This window comes from Sceloporus occidentalis, unplaced genomic scaffold (genome assembly GCF_023333645.1).
Source record: "Sceloporus occidentalis isolate IW3139 unplaced genomic scaffold, rSceOcc1.0.p SCAF_3, whole genome shotgun sequence".
Classification (NCBI taxonomy): domain Eukaryota; kingdom Metazoa; phylum Chordata; class Lepidosauria; order Squamata; family Phrynosomatidae; genus Sceloporus; species Sceloporus occidentalis.
Window position 1 is genome coordinate 101,788,766 of NW_028316983.1, and position 27,960 is coordinate 101,816,725.

Sequence of the window (27,960 nt, forward strand, 5' to 3'; positions counted from 1 at the left end):
GAGGTGAAAGCACTCAAAAACATGGCCAAAGAGATTTTAAAAAGGAAGCTAGTCCAACACAATTATTTCTTGTTTAACTTGCTGTATTTCATTTATATCCAGCTTTTCCTGAAGTGAGTGCAGATGGTGGTGTACATTATTTTCCACGTTTCCACCACTTTATGACAACCTTAGAAGTGTCAAGATTCATTAATGAGTTGAACTTTTATCTATGCAGTTTTAGGCCAGCACTAAACCATACTGCCTCTTTGGTTACATTGGTAGTGATGTCTCAAGGAGATCTGCAATACATAGTGTAACTGACTGACTGCAATACAAGGTGAAGATGTGATGTTTTAACCTGTTCATTCCCACAAGGTAGAGCAATAATTTAGCCAACTTTCTCACTACAACAAGACATCTTCGAAAATTCTGCAGTTTTTGAAGACATCTCAGAGGGGGGATAAATTCTCTGGCAGCAGCGATCCTCTGCAGAGATCCCCTCCTGTTTCCTGTACCCCACCCAACATAACATTAGAAGGGTGTCTGGGGAGAAGACAGATAATAATTGGCAGACCATAGCCTTCCATGTTCCTTACCCAACTTTCACCTCTTGCTTGCCCTACATAACACTGGCGGAATAGGTCTGGTAGGCTCATCAGTCTGTAGCCTTAGCACCAGTGTTTTTTTAGATGGTTCACAATGATTCAGATGTCACCACTGTGCACTGGATTTCAGAACACAGACCTCCCTACTTCCCTCTCAGCTTGGGAGAACAGAAAATAGGTATGTGAATTTCCTTGAGTATATTCAAGAACTGTGAGGAGGGGGAGGGACTGAGAAAATCACCTTTCTCATGCCACCCCCATGTATTTAAATATTTTTCCCATCCTTAGAATCTGATATGGATTCATATCAACAGTCCCTATGTAGAATTCAAAAATTGGGTACAATGCTTGTTCAGTGTGTTCATACTGAAAAGTATTACATTATTTGTACGCTCAGGGGAGAAGTAAATTGCTCCATCTCTGTCTAGTTTCTTGCTCCTATATGTTCTAGGGATATCACAGACAATAGAATGCCACATAATGTCTAACAACTGATATTGTTCCTCTCCCGCCCTCTTTCATAATTTATTTCATATCTATAAATCTATAAATCAAATGCCATGTAGAATGCTTGACTTGCTTTGGCTTGACACAAGGAAAACTGCTTGCTTCTGGAAATGCTGATCTTTATGCAGGGCAAATTTAGTTCCGTTCTGGCTGGTTTCAGTACAGATATGTATTACTAAGGGAATGTAGCAGGGAAGAAAGGCTTTGGCAAACATGCCCACTGACAAATGTCCAAATGAAACGAGTCTAATACTTGAACAATTCATACATTTAAAGATTGTACATGGGAAAAACCTCATTGATGCAAATGTGTGGGAGAAATATCACTGTGGCATTTATGTTAGTCTCTAGTTCATCGAAGCTATCTTTAGATGATTTCTTTTCTTCCCTGTTTTGGGAGAGAGCAACTGCTTGAAGTGTGGCTTTTCCTGGATTGGATGTGTTGCCCTACATTATGTTTCTGTCTTATTTAGTATTTAGATATTGATTTAAATATCAATATTTAGTTTAAAGGCTATTCTGCCAAAGTGATATTAAACTGTAAACCAGTCTTATATAAGAAAACCAAATGTTAGCAAATGGAAATAAACAAAAGATTCTTGAAACGGACCAGAGAACAACTCCAGTTTTCAATCTTTTGTAAAGCTAGATAGAACAAAACAATATTAGCACTGGACTGTAGCCTAAGACCTCCTTAGGTCTGCACCTTCCCAGAGGGAAAACCCTTTTGAGTGTACCAATCAATAAAAAAAATCCTATGGTGGTAAGGCATACAATAAGGCTTCTAAAAAGATCACAATTTATAGGCAGGTTTCTAGGCAAAAGATATCCTGGCCACTATCCACTTGAAGTCTTATAGTTAAGAAATAGCCACTGAGCCAGCACAGTGTAATGGTGTTGGACTAGGATTCCAGGAGCCCAGGGGTTGAAAACCCACTGAGTTATTTTGGACAAAGTCACATTGTCTCAGCCTTTGAGAAAATCGGTGACCAACATCCTCTGAATAAATCTTGCCAAGAAACACTATGAAGGGAGTTGGACTGAAGGTATATGACTAGAACAGAGGTAAGTTTCATCACCTTGAACTGGGCCTGAAAACAAAAGTGGAATTCACTGTTTAAGACCAATGGTATAAGGTATACAAAGGACACCCAAGAAAGCAATTGTGCTTTGATATGAAATTTTGGATATTCTTCCAGAGCAGCCCTGTGTAGAGTACACTAAAAAATCTAGTGGGAGAAGATCAAGGCATGGATCACTGTGAACTGGCCTGTCTTCTATAGGAAGAGAAACAACTGTCTAGATTGAGCCTCCATTTGGTAGCCAGAAGCTGACTCTTCCCTGTGTCCAGATAGTAGTTCAGAATCTCTGCACCCTCCTTGAAATGAAGGGGGAAAATCAGTTGGAAAATTTTATTGAAAAAAGAGACTGCTGAGTATCATGAGTATAGGGTTAACATCTAAGTTGTACATATCAGAAGCACTCTCTCAGTGGCTTCATGTAGACCTTGCAAAGCATAATGGACAGAAGAGATCTCTGAGGAACCCCATAGACCAGTAGCCGAGGCACTGAACGATCATTCCCTGGTATCAGCTTTAGAGAATATTGAATGGTCCAGCTGAACCAATAAGAAATATTCCTTTACAGATTTCAGAGTCAACTACCAAGGCAACACCAGTTGTTTTTGCCATAAAACTGGGACAAAACTGCACCCAGATTGGACATGAATCAAATAATAGTCTTTCAAGAAAGTCTTAGAGTTTATATTGCAACTACTAGTCATAAGACCATTCTTGAAAAGGAAAGACTGAAGACTGGTAGAAAACTACTCAGGATCTGCAGATCAGTAATGGTCTTGTCATCTCACACACGCCCCCCCCCTCCCCTCTATTTAGAGGAATTAAAACACAACACTCGTTTTCATGCTATGGCCATAGCAACAGGGCTTCTCTCCAAGGGGCATCATTAAAAATATGAATTATGGCAGCATTACATGGCTGAGTAAAAGTTAAGTATCATCCAGTCTTCCATGGTTTTATAGGGAAGCATTCCTAGAATCAGTACTTCAAAAATAATAACAGCTCTCAGATTCATGCATTGTACTTGTGTCTTAGAACAAGAGCTTGTGTTGATTTGAGGACCCGGACTCATCTAGGGAAAATAAATCATAATTGTAAGCAGTGAAAGACTGCTTCTGAGAGACGAGAAACTGAAAAGAGGTTTAGAAGTGCCCATAGATGCAATAATACAACTGAACAGGGATATTCAATTTTCATAGGAAGCAGTGATATAGTTTAAGTTGTGGTGTTAGCCTATTTCTAATGAACAAATGTCCTTTGGGATGTGGCTAGTACTGCCAGCTAATGAAAGACCTCACACCTCATATTAAAGCTCACTCCAAAAGATATGTTTTTGTATTTTGTGGTGAAAAGACATTACTGAACATTGCCAGGGGTCTTAGGGCAATGTCTTGAGGTAACAATCACAAAAGGCAGATCAGTCAGAGATAAAGATCAGAACAGCAGAATGACAAAACTTGTTCATCCCTGGATATAGTGGATCAGAGTGCCTGTTCAACACTTTGGATTGCTTTGATGACTAGCACAGCCACTGACATTGAGATGTTGCTTTTACTCACCAGCAAAATCCCCAGCAAAGCCTCTGAATCTGTATGTATAACAAATGCAGCACTTGCTTTTCCTGCTTTCTGACAGACACTGGCAAAGTGAAAGAGTAGAGTGTAATCCTTGTTTCTAATGCTGCCCAAATGTAGCTTTAGCAGTCTTGTGCTACTGATCAGAGGAAAGCAGGGTCTATATTAAAAAAGAATAAAATATCTCTTCTAACATGCTATGAATGATGGTGGTTTTATCTATGAATGTATGTCTAGTAATCCAGTGTATAAAAAAAAGGATCAAATTGTTGCGGGAATTATTTTTATTTTATTTATTGTTCATTTGGGACTATAAAGACTGAATAGTCTGCTGTAGGTATTTACCTATTTTATTGTTACTTGTGTGAATGCAAAAAAATATGAACATTTCAAAAGTTGGCAACATAATGGGACATCTTTGCAAAATCCTTTCACGAAGAAAACCCTGTGATGAGACACACACACACAGTGAAACAAAAGGCAGGACTAGAACACAGACAGGGAGAAAGGAGCCATAGAGGGAAATCACAACAAAAGGTTGAGCAAGGGCACAAAGAACCCAAAAGATAGGAAGTCAAGCAGCAGGCAAGTTTAACAGTGCAAACATTATTTGAAGCTACACTACAAATATTATAGGAATGTGGAATGTGAGAAGCTTGAGCCAGGGGAAACTAGACATAGTAGAAAATGAAATGGTACACATAAACATAGCAGTACTAGGGGAGAGCTACCTAAAATGAAGAGGAATAGGGCATTTTCACTCAGACAACTACCCAGTGTTCTACTCCACAAATGAAAAGACACAAAGCTTCATACTAAGGAGAGATGTAGCAAAAGCAAGATACAATGCAAAGTCAGACCAAATCGTACCAATAAGGCTTAAGGTAAAAGCTATAAATATCTGCATAATCCAAGTTCATGCACCAACCAAAGAGGCAGAGGAAGAAGAAATTGAGAGATTCTGTGAAGGAGTCCAGGAAGAAATTGACAACATACCAACACAGGGTTGTAAGATAACCATAGGCAACTGGAATGTTAAAGTTGGTAGCAAAGAATAACAACAATAATATTAAAAAAAACCAATAGGAAGATTCAGACTAGGTACAAGAAAAGAAGCAGGAGAGCAACTGATAGAATTTTGCGAGGCCAACAATCTGTGCATTGCAAACACCTTTATACAACCAGAGAGAAGACTATACACATGGACATCACCAGATGGCAAATACAAAAATCAGATAGGCTATATAATTGGAAGCAGAAGATGGAGACACTCTATTCCTGTGGCCAAAACTAGACCAGGTATAAACTGTGGAACAAATCATGAACTACTTAAATCAAAAATTATATTCATGCTAAGAAAGAAAACAAAAACAGTCATAACATTAAAATATGATCTGAAAAAAATATCAACAGAATTTACAAGCAATGTAAGAAACAGATTTATGTTATTAAGCATAATCGACCAGAAACCAGAAGAACTATGCTCATACACATAATCAAGAAAACATGCAGAAAGACACTAAAAGAAGCCAAAACGAATGAGAAGAAACAATGGATAACAGAGGAAATAATTCAAGCAGTAAAGGAAAGGAGAAGCAAAAGTAAAGAGAGAAAGTAAGAGAACCAGAGCCATGAATGCAACTGTTCAATTACTAGTGCACAAGAGTAAAGAAAACTACTATAATAACAAGTGCAGAGAAACAGAAGAGAACAATAAAAAAGGAAGAATGAGAGACTTCTTCCTCAAGATACAGGAAGTCAAAGCCCTTCAAACCAAGGATGAGGATGCTATATGATCAGAAGAAAAACATATTACAAGATCAAGAATAAATAAAAAGATGACAGAAGCAGCACACAGAAGAGCTATATAAAAGAGAAGAAAAAAGAATGACACATGGAAAGAAGAACTATATGAAGATGAACCCCAAATTCTAGAGAGCAAGGTGAAAGCTGTAATGAAAGATATTGGGAGGAATAAATCACCAGGAACAAGATGGTGAAATTGAGGTTGTTGTAATTTGGCCACATCATGAGAAGGTATGACTCACTACAAAAAGACAATAATGCTAGGGAAGATAAAGAGCATCAGAAAGACAGGAAGACTACATGCCAGGTGGATGGACTCAATCAGAAAGGTCATGGGCCTGAATTTACAGGACCTAAGAAGAGCAGTGGAAGACAGGGGATCTTGGAGGGTCACCATGAATTGGGGCTGACTCGAAGGCAGTTAACACAAACATAATGATTTCACTTACAATTGATGAAGTCACAGGAGAGCTCCTTCTCAGTGGCTTCTTCCAGATTGTGGAACTGCCATCCATGGGAATCGCTAGTCATTTAATGATTAAGATGTTTCAGGGAATCCTTTTTTATTGGGAGGGGGCCTTACTGTATTTTTAACTTTATTGTTATATTATGTTATCATATTTTACACTTCTTAAAATTTCATGGAATTTTAACATGACAACTAGTTTAATCCTATGTTAATTTGCTTATTATCAGGGCTTTCATTTTTTTTGTCTCTGAATTCTTGCAAGCCACCTTGGGTCCCATACTGACAGAAAGGCCAGCCAATCAATCAATCAATCAGTCAGTCAGTCAATCAATCAATCAATCAATCAATGTTATTGTGCAAATTATTTCACAATCTGTTTCACAATTCCTTGAAACTAGATGTTGCTTATGATACTTGAATACATGCACAAATGTGAAGACATGTTGCAGTGCCAAGCCTGCTTGTTACTACTGAGCTGTATTTTGAACAGTCCCTAACTTAGTGTAGTCCATCAAAGCTCAAATAAAATAAGTATATCAAAGTAAAAGATCAAACACTCCTTTGGCTTTTAAATCAGTTGAACTCATATGTTTGTGAAGTATATTAACACAACAGGAAATGGCAGAAAAACCTTCCAGCATCTACAATAGTAAGCGGAATATGTGCGCTTGGGCAGTGATCCTTACTGTAGGAACTGAAGTGTTACAAGTGTCTCCCTATTTTTGGCTGTAAAGTGTTGTGGAATATGAATGTGTGGCACTAATCTTCTCTGGTAGCCAAATTATTGTTGCGTATGCATGAGTAGCAAAGCTTCCTTCATGTATGGTCTGCTGCAGCTGATTATACTGCACCAAATTCCTTTTCTATGGTAGCATAATGTTACCTAGGGAACAGCTTATGGGTGACATATACAGCAGTGCCACAAATTAATTTCATAGTTATCAGGATGTAGGGTGATAACAGCAACATGAACTGCTGTGAAATTACCATTGTTCCCATGGAGTTACAGTGTAATTATGACTTTTGAGGCAACTTCGCAAATAAAAGCATGTCAGCCTTGTAGGTGTTGGGATGTGTTTGTTTCAATTCTTTCTCTCCATTCTATCTTTTGCTAAACTGCAGATTTCTTTCCAAATGTAAGCAAAACACACACACACACACACACACACACACAAATTAGCAATAAAATATATGCAAAATGAAAATCTGTTCTTCATGATATTTGAATCTGAAAGCATCAAATTAGATGCTTGAAATTAGCAGAAAATCCAGGGCACTGCTGTTCTTGAGTTATTTCCAGAGGTAGCATGCTGGCAAGAACAAAAGGCATTCTTACAGTGTCTCCCTGCACAGAAATATTCAAATATCAGAATAAAAGAGGTCATGAATAGTTATTATTAAAAGGCACATTTCTGCTAGTTTGTGTCATTTATTAGAGTAGCTGATAATTGTTGGATGTTCTTTTACTAACGATGTCAAATCCTGGGGTCTACAGAATGATGATAAACTTAATGTTAATCCTGCAGTTGTAATCGTCACCAGCACCATCCATCACCAGCTCTGTCACCACTATCTAATTAAATTTCACCAAAACTTGGGTAATGTTGACTTCTCTGAATATATATACTGATTCTCTGAAATTCTTTCCCAAGTGTTTTATACCTAGGCCATTTTAGTTTTTATTGTTAATGTCAGCTGCCATCAAGGCAACTTGGACTTATGGCAGCCATATGAATGAGGACCTCTGAATCTCCCTATTACTAACAACTCTACTCACGTCTTGCAGACTTAGAGCCATGGCTTCGTTGATTGAGTCCATCCATCTGCAGTGATGTCTTCCTCTTTTCCTACTGCGTTCCACTTTACCAAGCATTATTGTCTTTTCTAGTGGTCATGTCTTCTCATGATATGGCCAACGTACGACAATCTCAATTAGTCATCTTGGCTTCTAGAGACAGTTCAGGACTGAATTGCTGTAATACTCATTTATTTCTCTTTTTAGCAGTCCGTGGTCTGTAAATACCATATACATATACTATAATGAAATTTTTATCCTCCTTTTTCACCATTAAGTAGTCCATTAGACATAGTAGAAACTTATTATCATTTTAATATAATTCCAACTGTTTAAAATATAACATAAGGCTGAAACAGATGTCTCTAAAGGGGCGGCATCATGCTGCCCCTTTGAGCACCAGACCGGGGCCACTGCAACCACATGCCACAACCCCAATCCAGCATTTTCCTGGCGTGAAAAGAAGCAGCATAAAGTCAATTATTTTTGCACCAGGAAAATGGTAAGTTTGCCACTGGGGCAGTGGCTTTTTGGCACTGTGTGGTCAGCAAGGTGGCGTGACGCCAGCTCGGGGGCAGCATCAGGGCATGCACCGTGTGTATGCCATGCCCCCACACCCTCCTGAAGCCACCGTTTTTTGCCAGTCTGTTTTGGACTATAATCTTAGCTACTCATAATAGCTGAGTCTTCTAGGTGGGGCAAGGCAATTCAGTAGACTATCCTCAGATCTCCTAACTCATTTCTGTGCAATGTTTACTGTCCAATTCCTGCTGTTTTGCAGGTTTTTAAAAATGTAATGGCATTATCCTTTCAGTTACAAAGCACTGTTCTCCAGACATGGTCTTCAGTGCTCCATTCAACCCAGTTCCATTCCCTTGGGCACCATCCTTGGAGCCTTGGTGGCGCCTTGGTGGTGCAGTGGTTAAATGCCTGTACTGCAGCCATTCACTCGAAACCACAAGGTTGCGAGTTCAAGACCAGCAAAAGGGCCCAAGCTCGACTCAGGCTTGCATCCTTCCGAGGTGGCTAAAATGAGTACCCAGACTGTTGGGGGCAAATTAGCTTACTTGCTAATTAGCTTACTTGCTGTTCACCGCTATGATCTTTGGAATAGCGGTATATAAATAAAACAAATTATTATTAATTATTATCCTTTGGCACCTTTTTGAAAATATATGTGAACACATGAGAGAAAAGAAAGGAAGAGAATGAATATGGATACGTTTTTCTCCCCCCCAAATGGGCAAGTGACAAACGTGGATTTGGGACATGCAGGAGGATGTTATATTTTATGTACTTGGTTTCAGCTGGGTAATAATAGCACTTCTGGGGTATCCTCCTCCCCCATGGTTATTTCAGTTGTAATACATATTTCACCACTGAACTCAAATTCTTCTTTTTGTCTCCCTTTTACTCACATTATGTGATGCTCTCTTTGTCGTTCTGATCTTCTTAGGTCCCATTCCGCTTTATTTCAGATCAGCCCCTGATCTGATGTAGGAATGTCTTGACACCAGTCTAGTTCTCCCTTCATTCTTGCAGTATAAGCATCATTTTAATATCTTTACCTTTCTGAAGATTTTACATGATCTACTGTGTTAGGACTGTTTTGGATTTTGCAAGAAATGGTATACCAAGATATGTGTTAGCAAGCTGAGCTCTTTTTTTTCTTTTCTTTTTTGGACCTCTACTGTGATTCTTAATTAATCAAGTAATTAATACCTTAATACATTTCTGTCTTGCCTTTAGCAATGCTCTCAGGAGGGGGCTAATAAAAATAATCCTAAAAGCATTCAATAAACACCATGGCAGGAGGATAAAACATTAACATTATGTTAAGTAAGGTATTTTAAGAAGGTTTGGGAAAATCAAAAGATATCTGTCACCAAACTGATAAAAAGTAAAAGTGGGCATCAGACCACCCAACCTGCAACGGTTACTCTAAATACAAGGCAGAGCTTGTGGGGAAAAGCCACACACATGTCTGTATAACTTCTAGCCCTCCCATCTCACCTGGAAATGCAAGAACACCTGTAGGGAAAAAACAATCTGATGAAGATATATGTGGGAAGAAGTGATCTCAAGCTCTGCCAGGACTGACAATGGCATGTACAAAGCAGGGAGTTGTACATATTTCTTGTGGGAAGGTGGATGTATTTTCTCCATATTTAGAGTGTGAACATTGCTTTGAAGGAGAGATGCTCATCTGTTCCTTGCCGTGTTTATGCTTCCTTTAGCAGGACTTATGCTCAAAGTCAGTTTTAAGTGATAGAGACATTATGATGATGGTGATATACCCTGGGATGGGACGAAAGGTACATCTAGATCTGTTGGCAGAAGTTGGGGGTGGTTTTCCCAAAAGATTCAATTTCTCTGACTCTTTGCTGTTTACTTGTAGCAGTGGTGCAATGGGCTGCCTTTACTATGAATTATACTGCTACATTGAAAAATGCTTGGAGTAGCTAGGAAAGGATTTCTGTGTGGAAAAAGTGGGAGTTTTATTTAGTGCTGGTGCTGAAATAAATTTTGGGGCCTAGATTTCTAAGTGTGGCATCATGTTGGTGATATACATAGGTATAAGTGGTATACACAGTTATAATTGTGTGTGTGTTTGTTGTATATCTATGTATTAGTTTTTACATGCCTTGTGGAAGGAGGTCTCCAATACAACCTCCTGCAAGTCTTCCATCCCAGCATGCCAGGGAGCTGTCAAGCACAGTTCTCTCTCCTTGGGCATGGTTGGCCGTGCAACTATGCTAGGACTTATTTTTGCTGCAGAAAACATCAAGAGAGAAAAGAACAGCCTTACTCTGGGAGCTGCGGCTGTTCCTTCCTCTTGTTGCTAAGAGAAACTAGAATCAGCATGGCCCTCCAACAAATCAATGTCCATGGGGCTCAATTTATTTGGACTTAATACAAATTGATAATACAGACTTTCCTTCCAAATGCATGCTATAATAAAGTATTTACTTTTCTGAACTCTTTCATTGCAAAATCATGACAACTGAAAGAGTGGTTGGCATATCTTTAGCCAGACATGGCATCTAGCCACATTTGTGAGGGCCTAAGAGAAAGGAGTAGGCATTTTCTTAAACACATTTTGGGGTTGTAATTTCAGTGGACAGCCACTAGTGCCTTCAATAGGATCAATGTCCCTAATTGTTATGGTACTGTACATTGCCTCTTCCACCAGCTGTCATTCATCCTGTGTTGGAAAGTTCCATTAATATTTAGACTAAACATTCACTTTGGATGGTTCTTTAAAACTAAGTATAGATTACAATTTAGAGCAGATTAACTATCCCATAGACATGGAATGGGAGCCACCAGCTGCTGCTGCTGGAAATGCTGACTTGTATTCAAATCATTTTTTCTAGAATTTATGGTCCTGTTAGGAGTCAAAAGGGACCATGATAAGATATTTAAAAAAATTAAAAATGAAAAGAGCAGGTAAGGAAGATATTTATTAAGATGAAAACAGACAGTAAATCTTTACAAAGTATCAGGAAACTGGTTTCATAACATGGCTTATTAAAACAATGATTTTTAGAAATCACTTTTTCCTGGGTTTGAATGCCATGGAAAACCATAATTGAAAATGGAAAGCAGAGCCTTTTGATGTATTCCTCTAGTACACAAAAGAAAAGTAGAGGGGATTTGGGAACACATGAGCCTCCAAATCATACACAAAATATATTACATAAGTAACATGCCTTTTGATAATGGTAGTCTGTTATGTGCAGATGAAAAGTCTGATCTTGCAAGGAGCTGAGGCAATACTGGAAATCTATTTAATTTACAGCATGTTTGGACTTCAACAGGCTTACTAGGGTATACTCAGAATACTAACATACTTCATTGAACAGAGATCCTCTTTCCCCTCCCCATTTTTAATTTTAAACTTGTTTCTGTGGTGCTCCTGAGGTTTCCTGGCTTGGCAAAAGAATTAGTCTATGGTGCTGAGAAATCATGCAACATTTGTTTCCTGCATGCCATTTACAGAGTACAGCTTCTGCCACATGGCTGGTGGGCTGACCCTGACAGAGCTCATCTGCTTGAGAGCACTCTAGGGACCCATTCTAAGTCCCATCCAGAGACTACCTGCTAAGACCACTAATGCTGCTTTCACGCCAAGGACGATCCTGATCTTGTGTGAGTACATTTCTACGAGGAATAGGATTAATAATTAATGCATGTTCCTCCGTGTAAAATAGGATAATCTCTGACAGATGGTGGTTTTTAACAAGAACACTACAGCAATTCAGATCAGACTAAGCATGTTTTATCTCTGTGCCTCCCTCTCTCTCTCACACACACACACTTTTAAAAGGCACTTACATGGCTGAGATGTTAATTCTATAGGAATATTTTCAGTCTCAGAACTGGCTGTTCAGGAGTTTGAATTTTTGAAGAGCATGCCATACCATACCTATACTCCCTTGCACACACTTTCAATAAGGTGTCAGGTTGACATTTAAATATGTTTGGCAAAATTGATGATTTGGGTATTTCTGCTTCAGTCAGTCAGACTGAGAACTTGATTTCATGTCGTCATATTCGAGATTGTGCCAAACTGTATACATAGGCACTTCCAAACTTACAGTACATTTGTAAAAAATAATTTGCATAAATCTGTATAAATAATTCCAAAATACACCAACAATTTTGAGATTATTCTACTGTGCTGATTCAACACTCAGTTCATGGGTCTTAGAGCAGATCAAGCTTGAGCCTTGGAAGCCAAGATAACCAATTGAGGCTGTTATACTTTGGCCACATTATGGGAGTGAGTCATGACTCAGTAGAAAATACAATAACGCTAGGAAAGGTGGAAGAAAAGAAAGAGAGATCACATACCAAGTGCGCACTCAATCAAGGAGGCCCTGAGCATGCAGGACCTGAGCAGAGCAATTTAGGATATGACACATCTCATTCACAGAGTAGCTGTGAATGGAAGTCGATTCAAGGGCAGGTAACAATAACAAGCTATTACAGATTTTGCAATTTTCTACTCCGGAGTACAAGCTCACTGGGCTCATACTGCATGTCTGTGTTTCAGTCTTGAACCATACCTTCACTTAGCTCTTCTGTGGCTCTTATGCTTTGCTGCTATAATTTAGAATTGAGCCTGGGAAATTTATCTGCTACAACTCATTAGCAAATTAATAATTCAATAGGAAATTAGCAACTTGCTTACTAATGCTTCTGTGCCTCTCTATGAACTTATGATTTTCATCCACTGGAGAAGTCAGTCTTACTGTTTATTTGGGATTGAGAAAGGAGGGGAGTTTAAGATCTGTGGATCTCTGAAGGGGTTGTTATCTTGTGTCTGATTTTGCTTAATTTAAGTATCACTTAACTTTCATGCTTAAAGAAATCAAAGGATACCACTCTGTAGTTGATATTTTATGGTACCCTGTGGCATGGATATGTTCAGATCATCTGTTTTAATGGTTTTGCTTTATTTTGTTTTTGACTTTGTGAGGTTTAATGTTTTGGAATTGTTTCCAGGGCCCAGGAATGAAAGATTAAGAGTACATCCTAGTGTAAGGATGGAGGAGGAAGCAGAGAATGTGTAGGTCTTAGTGTGCACAGTGAGATCCTGACTGCTGATATGTTTAACCTAAATCCTTTGCAAAAATGGCTTAAACACTTAAAAGATTTCCACCCTACACAGAAGAAAAATGATGATTTTTTTCCTTATATTGCTTTGGCAATATAAGAACTATGTAGAGACTACATCAGAAGTGCCAATCAAGTGGTTACTTCCCTGGGAGTGGGCTGGTAGCATCATGAGAACAATCTGCCTTTTGACTCTTCCTGTGTGTTCTAAATGTTCAGATATTGTCTGAGCACCACAGGACTAAGGATACCTAACATTTCATATGGTCTGCATTTTGAAGCGAATTGGCCTGATCTGTACCTTCCATACTAAGGTGGGTTGGAATGCAGCTACTCTTTAGATGTTGGGTTTCTCTGAATTTAGTGAGGTGGCTCTCAGCTAAAAATGTGTATAGAAATACATTTACAAACTTCTACTTTAAGAAGAAGTGAGTACTGTATGTAAATATCTATTTTGGAATAAAATATGTTTAAAAATACATATCCAATTATCATTTTTTTTAAAAAAAATAAAGATTGATACAGAAGTGGGATGCAATGTGTCTGTGAATTACACATAGAAAACATTCTCTTCCCCTACCCCAAATAAATCAGTAGAAAACTGTCTCTAATTTTTTCAGGGGAAATACTTTTGGTAAACTGTGAAGAGGTCAGAGATACTCTCTCTGTTTGTGCTGAGGGGGATGTTCAATAGAAAAAGATATATGCTTGCCACTGATGACCTGCTGAGTGTATTCATGAGCCCATACTTAGGAACAGTTTATGCAATTTCTGTCATCTAAAATAAATTGTTAGGGAGTACCTGTTTGCTTTCAAACTTAGCTAAAGCCACAAACTATCTAAGCATATCTCTGTTGGAGGCTGCTGTTATACTTGGTTCCAACATTTGAGACAATAAGCTCTTTCCTTAAGCCAACACTAATATGATTATGTCTCGCCAGAGTCTGTCCCAGAGGTCAAGCACAAATACACAGGACAGAACAATTAACTAAAGGGGACACCTTTATCTTAATTTCAAGAATCAATAAGGAAAATGCTATTATAAATGCACCAGAACTTATATATTGTCTGTGAGCAAATAATTTATATAGAAGCCAATATACTAAATAGCTTTTGTTCTTGCTGTGTTGATGCATGTGGCCTGAAGATTTAAAGGGCAAAGTGAGCACCCATCATTGCAGTCAGTTTACGTTGGCCTCTTTGCAAAGGTCATCTCTCTTGCTCTTGTTTTTCCTGTAGAGATGTATTAACAATGCTTGTGCATTTCTGATGTGCTATAACTATGTTGCTGCATATGTAGGTTTTCTCATTCTATATAAAGAACTTTGCAGGAGTGTGCATGCACAGGCACACACGCACACACATATATATGGCATATGCAACATCAGGATAGCATTGATGGATGGGTGTCATTGCTTAAATGAAGGCTTTGAATCACAAATGAAAGTAGTTATTTTCTGCCATTTGTAAAATACCACTCTAAGCATCCCTTCAGAATGAATAATGTACCACACATCACACCAAAACAATGTCTTAAAGTGCTTCATATCATACTAAATAGAAATAGATATGTCTGCTGCATACAGTATCTAACTTGTATCCTTGGAAATGTCCATTTTGACCTTTTCCTCTGTTAAAAGTGGTTTTTAATGCTATCAATCTGTTCAACAGGGGAAAAATATTTTATTGAAACTGAGAGTCTTGAAAAATGTGTTTTGCTTCTCTAAGGCTACTTGAAAAGAAAAGGTGCTTTCTTTGAAAGACAGAAGTTTAAAAATAACAAGTGTAAAACAATCCCTTCCTTTGCTTTAAAAATGAAAATAATGTGCTAATCATTTGTGTGTGTGTGTGTGTGTGTGTGTGTTTAAAATATGAAAATTAATTTAGTCAAGGCTGATGTTATATGATGTATGTATGGCTAGCTAATACATCAAATATCAGATATTCTTCTTGTTCTTTCCTTTGTGTTCCATTCATTTATAATGTATTTATACATGTAGTGAGCCCAAAGGGCCCAATCAATACCAAAGACTCACTGCAGAATATGAAACGTGATGTAGCCATATATATACAATAAATAGTTGGCAAGATTGCAGGGGCTTTATGGTTAACAGAAATGGTTCACACTGTGTGAAACCTGGAGGATTGGAACCAAAACTGGTCAAACAAAGTTGAGGAGTTCTTATGGTGCATCACAAAAAGCCTTCCCATCATCTCATAATTTTAGAATATATGTTATCCTCCACAATACTGCTTATAAAGCCCTAGACGGCTTAGGTCCAGACTATTTGAGAGACCGTATCTCCTCATACAAACCACCTAGAGCCCTAAGATCCTCAGGAGAAGGCTTTCTCTCGGTCCCACCACCATCCCAGGCTTGTTTAGTGAGGACATGAGTGGCTGCTCCCAACCTGGCGAATTCCCTTCCATGGGAGGCTAAGCTGGCTCCTTTCCTGCTGGTCTTTCACCAGCAAGCAAAGACATTTTTATTCAAGCAAGCTTTTTAAAAATCCTGCAGGCCTGGTTTTATTGGGGGATGGAGGGTTCATTTAGATTATTTTTAAACTTGTATGTTTTAAATTTTGAATGTTGTATTTAAAAAAAACCTTTTTACTGTTTTAATTAGATTATTTTAATTGTTTTAAATTTTATATACACACACACACACACACACAGAGAGAGAGAGAGAGAGAGAGAGAGACGCCTTGGGTCCCAATTTGGGAGAAAAGCAGGGTAAAAATAAAATAAATAAGTTAAAGCAACTAGCATTGTAAAACAATGAAACAATGTAATCTACAATAAAGAAGGGAACATTTCACATGAGTAAAAGCAGCAGATATAGATAGTTACTGGAAAGGCTACATCATTAAAAACCTACTCCACTGAATAAACATAAGTCCCAGCCTTCCAAAATCCTATTGAAAAATGGTTTGCAACAGTCTAGGATTGGATATATGTATGGGGTGTAGGGAAGAAGACCCACCTCCAGGTGGCAAAGGGACTCCATCTTTATGACCAAGACCAACCCTGTTCTTAGACAGAGTCAGATATCTGTCTCTGACAGCAATTGCTGGAGGGCAGGAACCAACAACCTGGGCTTGCCATGTAGAGATGTCAGTGGCAATAGTGGCTGGTGGATCCCATGTCAGTGGTGTATTTGGATTTTAATCCAAGCTTTGAGGCCATTTGGAGGATAGGTTGCATGCATCATTTAAAATTTGGGGTAAAACATGGATTCTTCTTTCCAATGACAGAAGACACCAGCTTCCATGGATCTGTGATATGCAATCTATAGCCCTTATCAGATGAGTCTGGAACTGGGGGTCTTCAGCACTGGGCGGTTCGAATTCACGTTATTTCGCACAATACCATCATACCTGGGAGCCCCTCCGAATTGGCATGATTCAAATTGGCCAATACGCATTCGCGCGAAGTGCATTCAGTGCAGAATGTTTTGTCACACCGGTGCTCAACATGAGGATTGGCCGATTCGTATCGGCCCCCTCGCACATGCTCAGTGGTGCCCTGCATGGGTTGCGACCTTAAACGCTTCCGGGGTGAAAGGGGAGGTCACGTCATGACAGCCCGGTAAACAGCTGGAGAGCCAGCTCATGCACATTAACAATCGCGATACAACGTGCCCTCTCTACATTCCTCTCTGTTTCCTCTCTACATTCCTGCTTGGTTTTAACGTTACCATGACCTTCCCTTGCAACAAATTAGCAATGCCCGGTTGTACGTGTGTGTGTGTGAGTGTGTGAATATGTATTCTGAGGGGGGGGGGGGAGGACCAGTTCCAGCGGCTGTCAAAGAGGCTGGATGGCCATCTAAGTAAATGGGGATGCTTTTTTCCTCCTCCTCCTCCCGGCTTGGGAGCCAGCATAAGCTGCATCCCAAGAAGGGAACAGGCGCGGGGCCGCTAGAATCGCGGCGATCGCCGCCGTTCCAGCGGCTCCCGCGCCTCTTCCCTTCGTGGGATGCAGCCTATGCTGGCTCCCAAGCCGGGAGGAGGAGGAGGAGGCTGCCGGAACCATGATTCCAGCGGCCCCCCGCGCCTCTTCCCTTCTTGGGATGCAGCTTATGCTGGCTCCCAAGCCGGGAGGAGGAGGAGGCCGCTGGAACCGCCCCCCCCCCCGCTTCCCTGGAACCGGCAAGAGGAAAGACCCACCGGAAGTTAAAATTGGAATCTGGGGGTCTTGCGATGGAATTCAGGATTGGGTAGTCACACCAGAGCCATTCGCACTGAGATCGAACAGAGCCCCAATCCAGGATATTGCCAATCCCCTTATCAGCGCACTGGCCAACACGCTCCAAAAAGAGGAGCCAGTACGCATTCAGTTCGGCATCTCGCGCATTCACGTGAGTTCGGATTGGGCCATTCGAATGCTGGTATGATGGTATTGTGCGAAATAACGTGAATTCGAACCGCCCAGTGCTGAAGACCCCCAGTTCCAGACTCATCTGATAAGGGCTTATCTTCTGCTGCCACCTTCAGGTGCAGTGGAGGATATTTTGTCACTGCTTCAAACAGCTTCTGTTTATGTAATGTTGTGGTTGAAGGGGGACATCTTGTTCTTTGCTGAACGAAACCAACCATCTTGGATTTGTCCTGCTAAGAGCAATACTACATGAAATGTGCTGCTCTTTCTCATGTCAGCATGTTATCTGACAAAAGAATCACTTGAAGTAGGGCTTCCTTTTAAAAACTTAGTAAATTAAAGTGGTTTGTAAGATAAATGGAACTAAGTCCATTTGAGAACCAACATGGTGTAGTGGTTTGAATATTGGATTACAACACTGGGGACCAGGGTTCAAATTCCTGCTCAGCCATGGAGACCCACTGAGTGATCCTGTTCAAATCACTCTCGCTCAGTCTCAGAGGAATGCAAAGGCAACTCTTCCCTTGAACAAATCTTGTCAAGAAAACCCCATGATAGTTTCACCTTAGGGTTTCCATAAGTCAGAAGTGACTTGTAGGCACACAGTAGCAGCACCAACAACAACAAAGTCCACTTTTGTAGGAGAGGTTACAGCTGGTAAATACATTTTACCTATTAAACAGTAATACACAGCTGGGACCCCACTTGAAGTTCCAAAAATGGTTGAGATTCTGGGCTCTCAAACTATGTATTTACTCCTCAAAGTAGTACAATCCCATCCAGAATAGGAAAACCACCAACTCATATATTTGGGACATCACCAACCATTAACATGTCTGGATAGAGCATCATCACAGACCATTGAGATACCAGACCTGCTTAAGCCATCCTAATGCCATACGGAGCTTTTAAAAAGAAGCAGCATTATTTGTAGCATCTAAATTCATTTCCAGTTTCTTTCTGAACAATTACTTTACAGTATCTCTTTTGTCATTTAAATGATCAGTATTTGTACTTAGGTGTCGCTCTGATAGCACTTTTTACTCAACGTAGCACATGCTGTGAAAGATGTAACCAAAGCTTCAATGCAGTGTACCACATTTTCAAAAAAACAAAAAACAAAACCATTTTAACAGTAGTATGATATACCTGTAAATTTGTCATTCTGAAGCAAGGATTACTGCTCTCCCATGTTATACCTTCTTAATTCCACCAAATCATTTGCTATAATTTTGGATCAGAAAAATAAATGTTTTCTACTTCTTGATTGTAGTATAGCTGTGTTGAGATAATAAAACTGGAGACAATTTGTGTGTGTGTGTGTGTGTTAAATCTATACTGAATAAAGTTCTCATACAAGGATTAGTTTTGCCTTCTTTTAAAACATTTTTAATCATGTCATAGAGTATGAAAAACAAAAGTAAGTCTTGCTGCTGTAATAATAAACTTCCTTCCTTCCACATTGTTGTGTGATCTTTTTACATTTGGAAATGTTAGATCCCTTTCTTTGAGTGCTTTATATAAGGTGCCCACAGCTGCCCTTGAGTTTTCCCCCATTTAGATAAATCCAGGGTTGTTTCGGGGCATTATTTTAGCATTGGGGAATTAAATGATAAAACAATGTTTAGAAATAACTTAAGTCTTTCTGTTGGACAGCTTGCTCCACTCTCTCTCTAGCCTCATTCCAGTATTAATTAATTTTACATGTGCATTAATTTACATAAATGAAATGGTAACAAACACGTACCAGCTTTATTATTAGTTTGTCTGGAACTGCAACCTTACTGGATGATCCATCTAAAGGTTATCAGTTGTTGTTGGTATTCAACTCAGTTGACATACCATATGTAAATATAACATTTTTCTTCTGTGGATAGAATCGGTTTTGTTTTAACCTTCTTTAGCTTTCTCGTGCCTTGACACAATGGAAAACCTTTGTTCAGTTTTACATATTTGCATGCCTTCCCCCCCCCCCCCCCCTGTTCATACAATGCAATTTAGAAAATGCTTCTTGTCCCCTTATAAATGAAAGTGGCCAAGGACATTCAGTAAGTAAATAATGTTTAATGTATATATTGAACTTTTTGTCTGTTAATACTGGGTTGTTTTACAGTAACCTCAGAGAATTGATTGTGGTGGGGTGGGCAGGGAAAGGGAAAGCTGACACAGTGTAAACACAACTGATCTAAGCAAGCCAACAGCATTTCTAGTATAAAAATCAGAGCCCATTTTCTCCATCTGCCTGTTCCAAGTAGACTGCTTCATTAACTGTTATGAGATCTCATAGCTGGAGCTGTGATAGGGCTATATTTTGGATACATTGTTTTAGGATATATTTTATTTTAATGTAATCTTAAAATCTAATTGCATCCTCCCCTCCCGTTACACCTAAATTTTGCAGACATAGTGCTGGCAAGCATAAGTCATGCAGTGTGCATGTGAAGATTAATCAATGCTTCAGAAAAGACCTCTGCTAATAATCACTTTAGAACAGCATCATAGTAGCTGTTACCTCCCCCAATCAGGTTTGTAATATATGTGGCTGACAATTTTCTACTTTTTTTCTGACCATACTACAGTTGTAGAAAATGTGTTTTGTTCTTCCACTTTCCTTAAGGATATACACAGAGGTGTCGCAGTAAATTTTGAAGTACAGATGCTCATCATTACAATTCTGGTATTCGCACCTTTAAAGAAAGTCACGAATTTTAAGCAGCTGGGTGATTCATAATACACACACACACACACACACACACACTCTTCTAGCAATTTTTGTCTTCACCAGAACTGTTTGTAAACCCAGTGGGTTTACACAAGAGCAGCTTTAAGTACATTGTATCACAAAAGGGATAGCTCAAAACAGTACGTTACTGCTGTTGAAATCCATTTTTGTCCAGCTTCTATGAGGAATGAAGCTAAGCTCAGAAGAGAACAAAGAAGTTTGATAAGATAGCCAGATGGCGTCATCATCCTGCTAACTAAAAGTGCTAGTGCTTTGTCCCTGTGAAGTCTGGCTCCATTACAACTCTTGCTTTAAGGTACAGTGGGTCCTTTGTATCCACTGGGGTTTGGCTTGAGAACCCTCCATGGATACCAAAATGTGTGGCTGCTCAGATATAAAATGGTATATAAAATAGCAAAATCAAGATTTGCTTTTGGGAATTCAAACCACGGATGATTGAATCTGTGGATAAAGAATCTATGCTTACAGAGGGCTGAGTGTACAACAAGTGTACAGTGACTAATCTAGCAAGACAAATTCAGAACTCCATTACTCCTGGTGTTTAATTTCCTCCATTTTTGCAATCAGAAAGCAATGACAGGGAATTTGGACTGACCTATATGGCTGCTATTGGGACATCATGTCTGATTTGGGGCACATTAATTAGTCTTGTCATTTATTTGAACTGGGTTGCATAGTGCTCAACTCAAAATGGTAGAAAACCATGAATAAAACAATTTAAGCTATAGCTCTATTCAGGAAAAATCTGTTAAATCTGTGTATTTTCATTTTAAAGTACAGTGCGCCCTTGGTATCTACTTGGGTTTAGTTCCAAGATTCCCTGTGGACACCAAAATCAATGGCGGTTCAAGTTCTGTTAAATACAGTGGCATAGTAAAATGGCTTCCCTTATATAAAATGGCAAAATAAAGGTTTGCTTTTTGGAATTTTTAAATGATATTTTCATGTTGTGGATGGTTGAATCCATGGCTAAAGAATTTGGTTAAAGTAGGAAACATATTGGTTAAAGTAGGAAACATTATTTCCACAAGGGGAATTGGATAAGGTGCATTGCTTTCATCCATGGCAGTGTTGTGCAAGGCAAGGGAAACAAGGATCATCCTGCTAAACCATGGAAGCTGGCACATGATGATGGAGGACCTCTGAGAGTTCTCTAGGGATCTTAGGGGATGATGTTGTCATTATGTGCCTACTATCTGAACATGGCTGGACAATCCTCACCAGGCTACTACATGGCGGTGGTGGTGGTGGTGGTGGTGGGATGACAATGTGTCTTGATGGGGTAGAATATGGATCAGGGACCATAAAACACTCAGGGACAGGGAACAAAAAGAGGCCTTCTCATAATGCTTGGCACTTTTGCCATGATTCACCCTGTTGGGGTTTTCCATCTCCTAGTTTAAAGATGTGCTCATTTCTCTTTACTATAACAGTTCTGCAGAATTTTGTATGGAACTGAGGTAGATCTTTGCTTATTTCATTATTACATGTGAGCAGGAACAATTTCAAAAGTCTTCTTCCTGATAGATGAAAATACTAATTTTTGTTCCTCTTTTAATAATTATGATCACACTTTGGGACTCTTTTTGAAATGTGTGTATGTGTGTGTAAAAATTGTTAGCATGTGTGGTGGCGGTTGTGCGATTTTGAGTAGTTTCTGACTTATGGCAACTCTAATGCTTTCATGGAGCTATCATTTGGTTTTCTTGGCAAGTTTTTTCAGAAGGATTTGCCATTGTCATGGCATGATAGCATATGCTGAGACTTGCAGCCCAAGAAGATATAGCCACCCTCAGCAGGGTAGGCAATTCAAAATGGTTGAGCCGATACAAACGGTCCTTTCAAATGCCAACTTATCTAAAAATACAGATCCCAAAACACCTCAGAAAGGCATTCACCCAAGCTAGGTTTGACCAATTTGACACCATGGTAAGACATGGGAGATTCCAGGGTATCCCTTATAATGAACGAACTTGTATTTGTGGTGACCATGAAATTGAGGCTGGTAGCCAAATTTTGTTCACTTTAAGGGTTTCTTCTTTCCGGGGAGTCCTGAGGAATAGCAAAATAAGGACTCAGCAAATGCAAATGGGAAACCATTCAGAGTCAGGGGCTTTCCCAGCAGATAATGATCACCAATTAGCAGACATTAATCCTCGTTTGCATTAGCCTCCCAGCCTGAGGCCAGCCATCAGCACAGAACAATACACATGCAAATCACTCCTGCATTCCCAGGCTCACACAGTATATATGCACCCAATTTTTCCAGGCAAAGCATTCTCTGAAGATGCCAGCCACAGATGCTGGTGAAACATCAGGAAGAAACTCTTCTAGAACATGGCCACATAGCCCGAAAAACCCACAAAAAAACATGGATGCCAGCCATGAAAGCCTTCGCCTTCACAATAAGAAAAGGGTTTCTTCGCTGATGATTCCATGGCAATAACTCTTCCGGTTCACTTTAAAAGCACCAGGCATGATCACACTGGTGACGTTTCCACCCCATTTTGATGATGTTTGGGCGACAGAAGTGCAATGTTTGGAGCACTGTGTGATAAATCCCATAGCTTCTTAGGTCTGTTGCTCATAACTTTGGAGAAAGAAGAAAGTTCCAATAGAAATCAGTGGTCATCCTCTTTCAGGCTGCCTTGGGAATTGCACCAGAGATCAAGTTAACATAAGTGTATGTATTCCTATGCAGCACAGTTTGTTTGCACACACATATCATGTACACATATTTTTCTAGCAACAACCATAATCCTAGAAATCTTTGTAAAAACTAAAAATGGAGCCTTTACGCTCAGCAGTATGCTGACTCTGATTAACAGCTTTCTAAGGCATCTGACCCACAACCATTACAGTGGTGCACTAGAGAAGAAATTAGTCTGACCTATGAGGGCAACTCTCACACACTGAACACTACTTATTTGCTTGTTTTCATGAATTTCCTTGTGTGTTTTGGTAGAAAGTACCCAAGAGAAGAATGTGAGTTTGTTGTATGGTGCTTGTTGCTATATGCATCAGTATCACACATACCTCCTTCTGAGCTGACAGATGCCACAGTAATTTCAGAAAGGAATCATGATTTCTTTCCTGTGGTTTTTCCAGGTGTTGCAGTGCCCGAGGAGTTAAAAATGGCACTAGCTTCTACAGATGTCCCTTCTTTGCAATCTGTGTGAGAATAGAGTTCTGTTGATTAAAATTTGGATAGTCTTGCAACAAAACAGTAATTAACCCACATGGCTTGTTATCTTGCATGCATGATGCTTGCTTATCTGTGTAGGTTTTTCTACTCCTCTTGAGTTTTAAAAGGAAATATAAATGGCTCATTTTCTCTTTTCTCCCAACTCCACTCCTCCCACTGCTGCTGAGTTCCAAAGCACTTTCTTAACACTTCTGTTTTCCATGTTTTCTGATAATTCCTGCTTTTCCTATTCTGCTTGCCAGAGTATCTGCCTCCATATCTCCTGTTGACTTGCGGTGACCTGGTATTTGTTGGTGATCTGCCATCCAAGTATTAACCAAGACTGATCATGTTAAGCTTGCATGATCAGATGGAATCTGGGGCCTTTAGAGTATTTAGCCCCCCCCCTTTTTTTTTTTTATTCTATCTCATATGTCTAGCATTCTGGATCATCAAATATTTTCCTGAAAAAGAGGCTTTAAAGGGGCTCTGTGTAAGTTATTATAATTTGTGTGTTATGTATTTGCAATTCTCTTTCCTCACATTTCTAAACCCTTTGCTGCATATTGGTCTTTCATGATGTTTATTTATTATTATTATTATTATCATGTCATATATTGCAATCAGTGTATATGGGACTGTACAATATACTTATAAGAGTAAGACAGATCTCTTCACCAAGGAGCATGCAATCTAAATTTCAATCAAAGGGTCGAAGTAATGAGAAATTATGAAGTTGGAGAGGGGTGGGGAGAAGCTAAAGGAAGTGAAATAAATATAAATGTATCTGAATTTAGGAGGAGGAGGAGGAGGAAGAGCAGCAGCAGCAGCTAATTAATATTTGCGCCGTGCTTCAGATGAATTATATATGTGTAACTGTTAAGCAAGGAGTTAAGGGGCTGGATATAGGCATCCTGTAGTCCTAGTTGGGTCCTTTGGGTTGCCAAGAAGGCCGTGCACTCTTCACCCCAACAATTATTTGGATTAATTAATTCATATCTTGCCTTTCAAGATGGCTTACAACCATTCAAAAAAACAATACAACTAAAACAAAAACACCTATTGATACAAAAGTTGAAACACAATTGAAGCAAAGTTCTGTGTTAATAATAAATCAAGTTAAAAACACAAGTTAAAATGGTTAAAAACACTTTCAAAACACGGTAAGATAAAAACACATCCCCATTAAAAACTCTATCTCCCACAACATGTTAACAACCAAATGCTTGCCTAAGTAAAGAGGTATTTGACAGCCCATGGAAAGAAAGCAGTAAAGGAGGGGGGGGGGGCAACTGGGCCTTCCCATGAAAAGGAATTCCACAGCTTGGGAGCAGCCACCAAGAAGGCTTTTTCTAGTGGCCTCGTGAAACATGTCTGTGATGGTGGTGGCACCAAGAGAAAATTTTCCCACCTAGATCTTAAAAGGTCAGGGTCATATAAGGAGATATGGTCTTTCAGATAGTCTGGATCCATGTCATGTAGGGCTTCATAACCAGTACTATGAATTCTTCTCAGAAACAAATTAACAGCCATTGAAGCTGGTTCAGCAAGAGGGTTCATATAACCTCCCTATGCAAGTACTTTAATTTGGCAATATGACAATAATTTGACAATTTTGTATGTATTTTCCCCTATTCTGAATCATTGAACTGCCTCTACTATGGCTGTTTAAAGTTAAAATATGCTGGTATTTGTGGTTCCATCCATTTTTCTTTGGCTCCATCCACCACTGCCATGTATCACCCTGAGAGCATTTCTGAAATTGAAATGTAGCCCTTGCACTGAAACTGTTTTCTCATCCTTGCCATTTAATGAGTTGGATCCAGGACCTCTCTTCCATGGGTCGAATGTTTGTGCTTATGGAAGATGTCTGCCAAAATTTCATTTTTCTCTCTGCACCTGTACCATAGCTCACCCCATTCAGCAGAGTCTTCTGACTTTTGCCTAGCTTTTTGAGGGGGCTGCTATAAGGCGATTTTCAATCAACTTTCAATAATAGGAATTATAGGATCTGAACTGGTTTTGAGAAAGGTGGTACCAGAAAGCCCGAAGAGATGTAAGGAAAAATACATGGAGTCTTGAGACAGATAGAAACCACTGGATGCTAGATGGTGGTTAATTTGGTGAAACAGAATTCACAGGCACTTGTTTACTAGGATAAGAAAACAGAATGATGAGGAAAGGAAAACTCTAAACTCTCATGTTTCCCCAACCCCTTTCTGAAGGTAAGGAGGAGTTTAAATTGGATATAGAAGGAGATGGATTGATCAAATATTGAAGATCTTTTGACTTCCTTGATAATCCTAACTATATGCAATGTTGTGACTCTTGGAATATATTTAATATAAGTATTCATAGCGGATAGCAGATATCTACTACAGTTACATGTGTTGGATTCTTACTGCTATTCCAATTACATTACTAACTTGCTGGTTGTTTACTTAGTTCAGAATTGTGGCTGCTTCAATTCCCATTTTAATCCATTATTGTGAGGTCCATTTGAATGACTACTTTAACTTTATCAATGTCACAACTACAGCACCACTTATGCTGAGAAAGAGCGTCATGGGAGTTTCTGGCTGCACTGTGCAAAACTATTGGATGGGCTCCATGAAGTCAATCAGAAATGCCAATGTACTTGGGATTCAAATGCCATTTGATTCCATTCCATTAAAATCAGCAAAAAACAAATACGTTGAACAACATATAGTTAAGAAATTACTTGCTTTAGCTAGAATATAGTATAAAATTTAATTTCCCAAGACTTTCTGCTTTTAAGTAAATCATTTTTCACCAAGAAACAGAAGGAGAGAGGAAAAATCTGTTCCAGACACCACCACCCACCCACCCCCCCCACACACATAAAGCAAATAGCACATATGCTCGAGCCCCGTTGACAATAACGGGGCTCGTGCATGCAGCACGTGGTTTGTTTCCATCGCATGGCTTTCAGCGTAAGGTGAAAGCCGTGTAAAAGGCGCCTGTGTATGACGTGGGTGCACTGTAGTAATAGTAGAACAATGGCAGTTAAATCCAGGGAGGACCTCTTCAGGAGAGGACAAACCCTTGCAATGCAGTTTGACACCACTTTAACTGCCATTGTTCTACTACTACTATTACTACTACTACTACTACTACTACTACTACTAATTTCTTCTATTTACTTATATACTGCCTTTCTTCCAATATAGGGGCTCAAAGTGATAAAGAGCAAATTTAAAACAGTACAGTTTAAAACAATATGAAAGATACTTAGGCCCCATACAGACAGGCCAAAATAAAGCTGTTTCGGGTCACTTTGGAGATATGCTGTTTAAATGATGCATGCGTCCTAAGAGTCCAGAAGCTGCAAGCAAGCTGCGCTGCAGTCCTTAGGACTGCTCTTAACCCCAGTGAATGTGGAGGGGCGAGTGTAATACTATATATTTTTTGCTCTGTCTGAACAAAACCCTTATCTCCTTTGCATTACCTAGTGTTACATGAGATCCACTTCTGGTCTTGTATCTGCCCTCCCTTTTGGATGTAGTAAATAAGGTTGCTGTTGACTGTGCAGGAAGGGAAGGTAATGTTTTATACAGATTAATGTATTTAATATTCTATATGTGTCTGTGTGTCTGCATGCAATACATTTTTCTCCCTTTTGCAGTATGGGTGGACTTAATGAAGAACGATAATCCAAGCAATATTAATGGACTAGCTTGCTTTTATTTTTACCAGGTGGTGTGCACATCATAGAGATCCATAGTCTCTGAGACTGCAGTTAAAGTAAAATCAATTTATCCAGTACCCGTTTACCTAGGGATAACCTCCACTAAACTTAAGGGGGGTTACTTTAGAGTGGATGTGAATAGAACTACCCTAAAATAGTGTAATCCAGTGCATATTTATCACAGAATAGAATTTTGAAAAACATATTTTCTGTGAAGAAATGGGCACAGCTTTGTTTTGTACGGTCAGTTTGCAGCGGAGGCCCAACATACTGAAAATTAATGGTGGGAAGTTCTATCAAGAGTCTGGCAGTAGGCTTGAGATTGCTATACTTGGCTACTGAGTTGAGAACCTTGGGGACAACAGGTGTGCTGGCCCACTTTGGGAAATGCAGATTTTAGAAAGCAGCATGTGCTATTGTTGAGTCAATTAAAGAGATATCCTGTCTTTTGTTAGGGTAATATATTCATTAGCCCAACTTAAGATCACAAAATAGTGTGCAAGAAC

At 39.3% G+C, this 27,960-nt stretch overlaps 1 protein-coding gene across 4 annotated transcripts in view; it reads left to right on the forward strand.

Annotated features, from left to right (window-relative positions):
* DPYD (dihydropyrimidine dehydrogenase) overlaps positions 1 to 27,960 on the forward strand; it is a 594,441-nt gene that overhangs the window by 107,221 nt on the left and 459,260 nt on the right. Inside the window, exon 1 of one of the 4 annotated variants that reach the window (XM_089515659.1) lies at positions 11,887 to 11,969. The exons of the other annotated variants lie outside the window; for them this stretch is intronic. The gene's annotated coding sequence lies outside the window, so the exon portion shown is untranslated. Of the gene's footprint in view, positions 1 to 11,886; positions 11,970 to 27,960 lie in introns of those variants that run through there. 4 annotated transcript variants of the gene reach the window in all.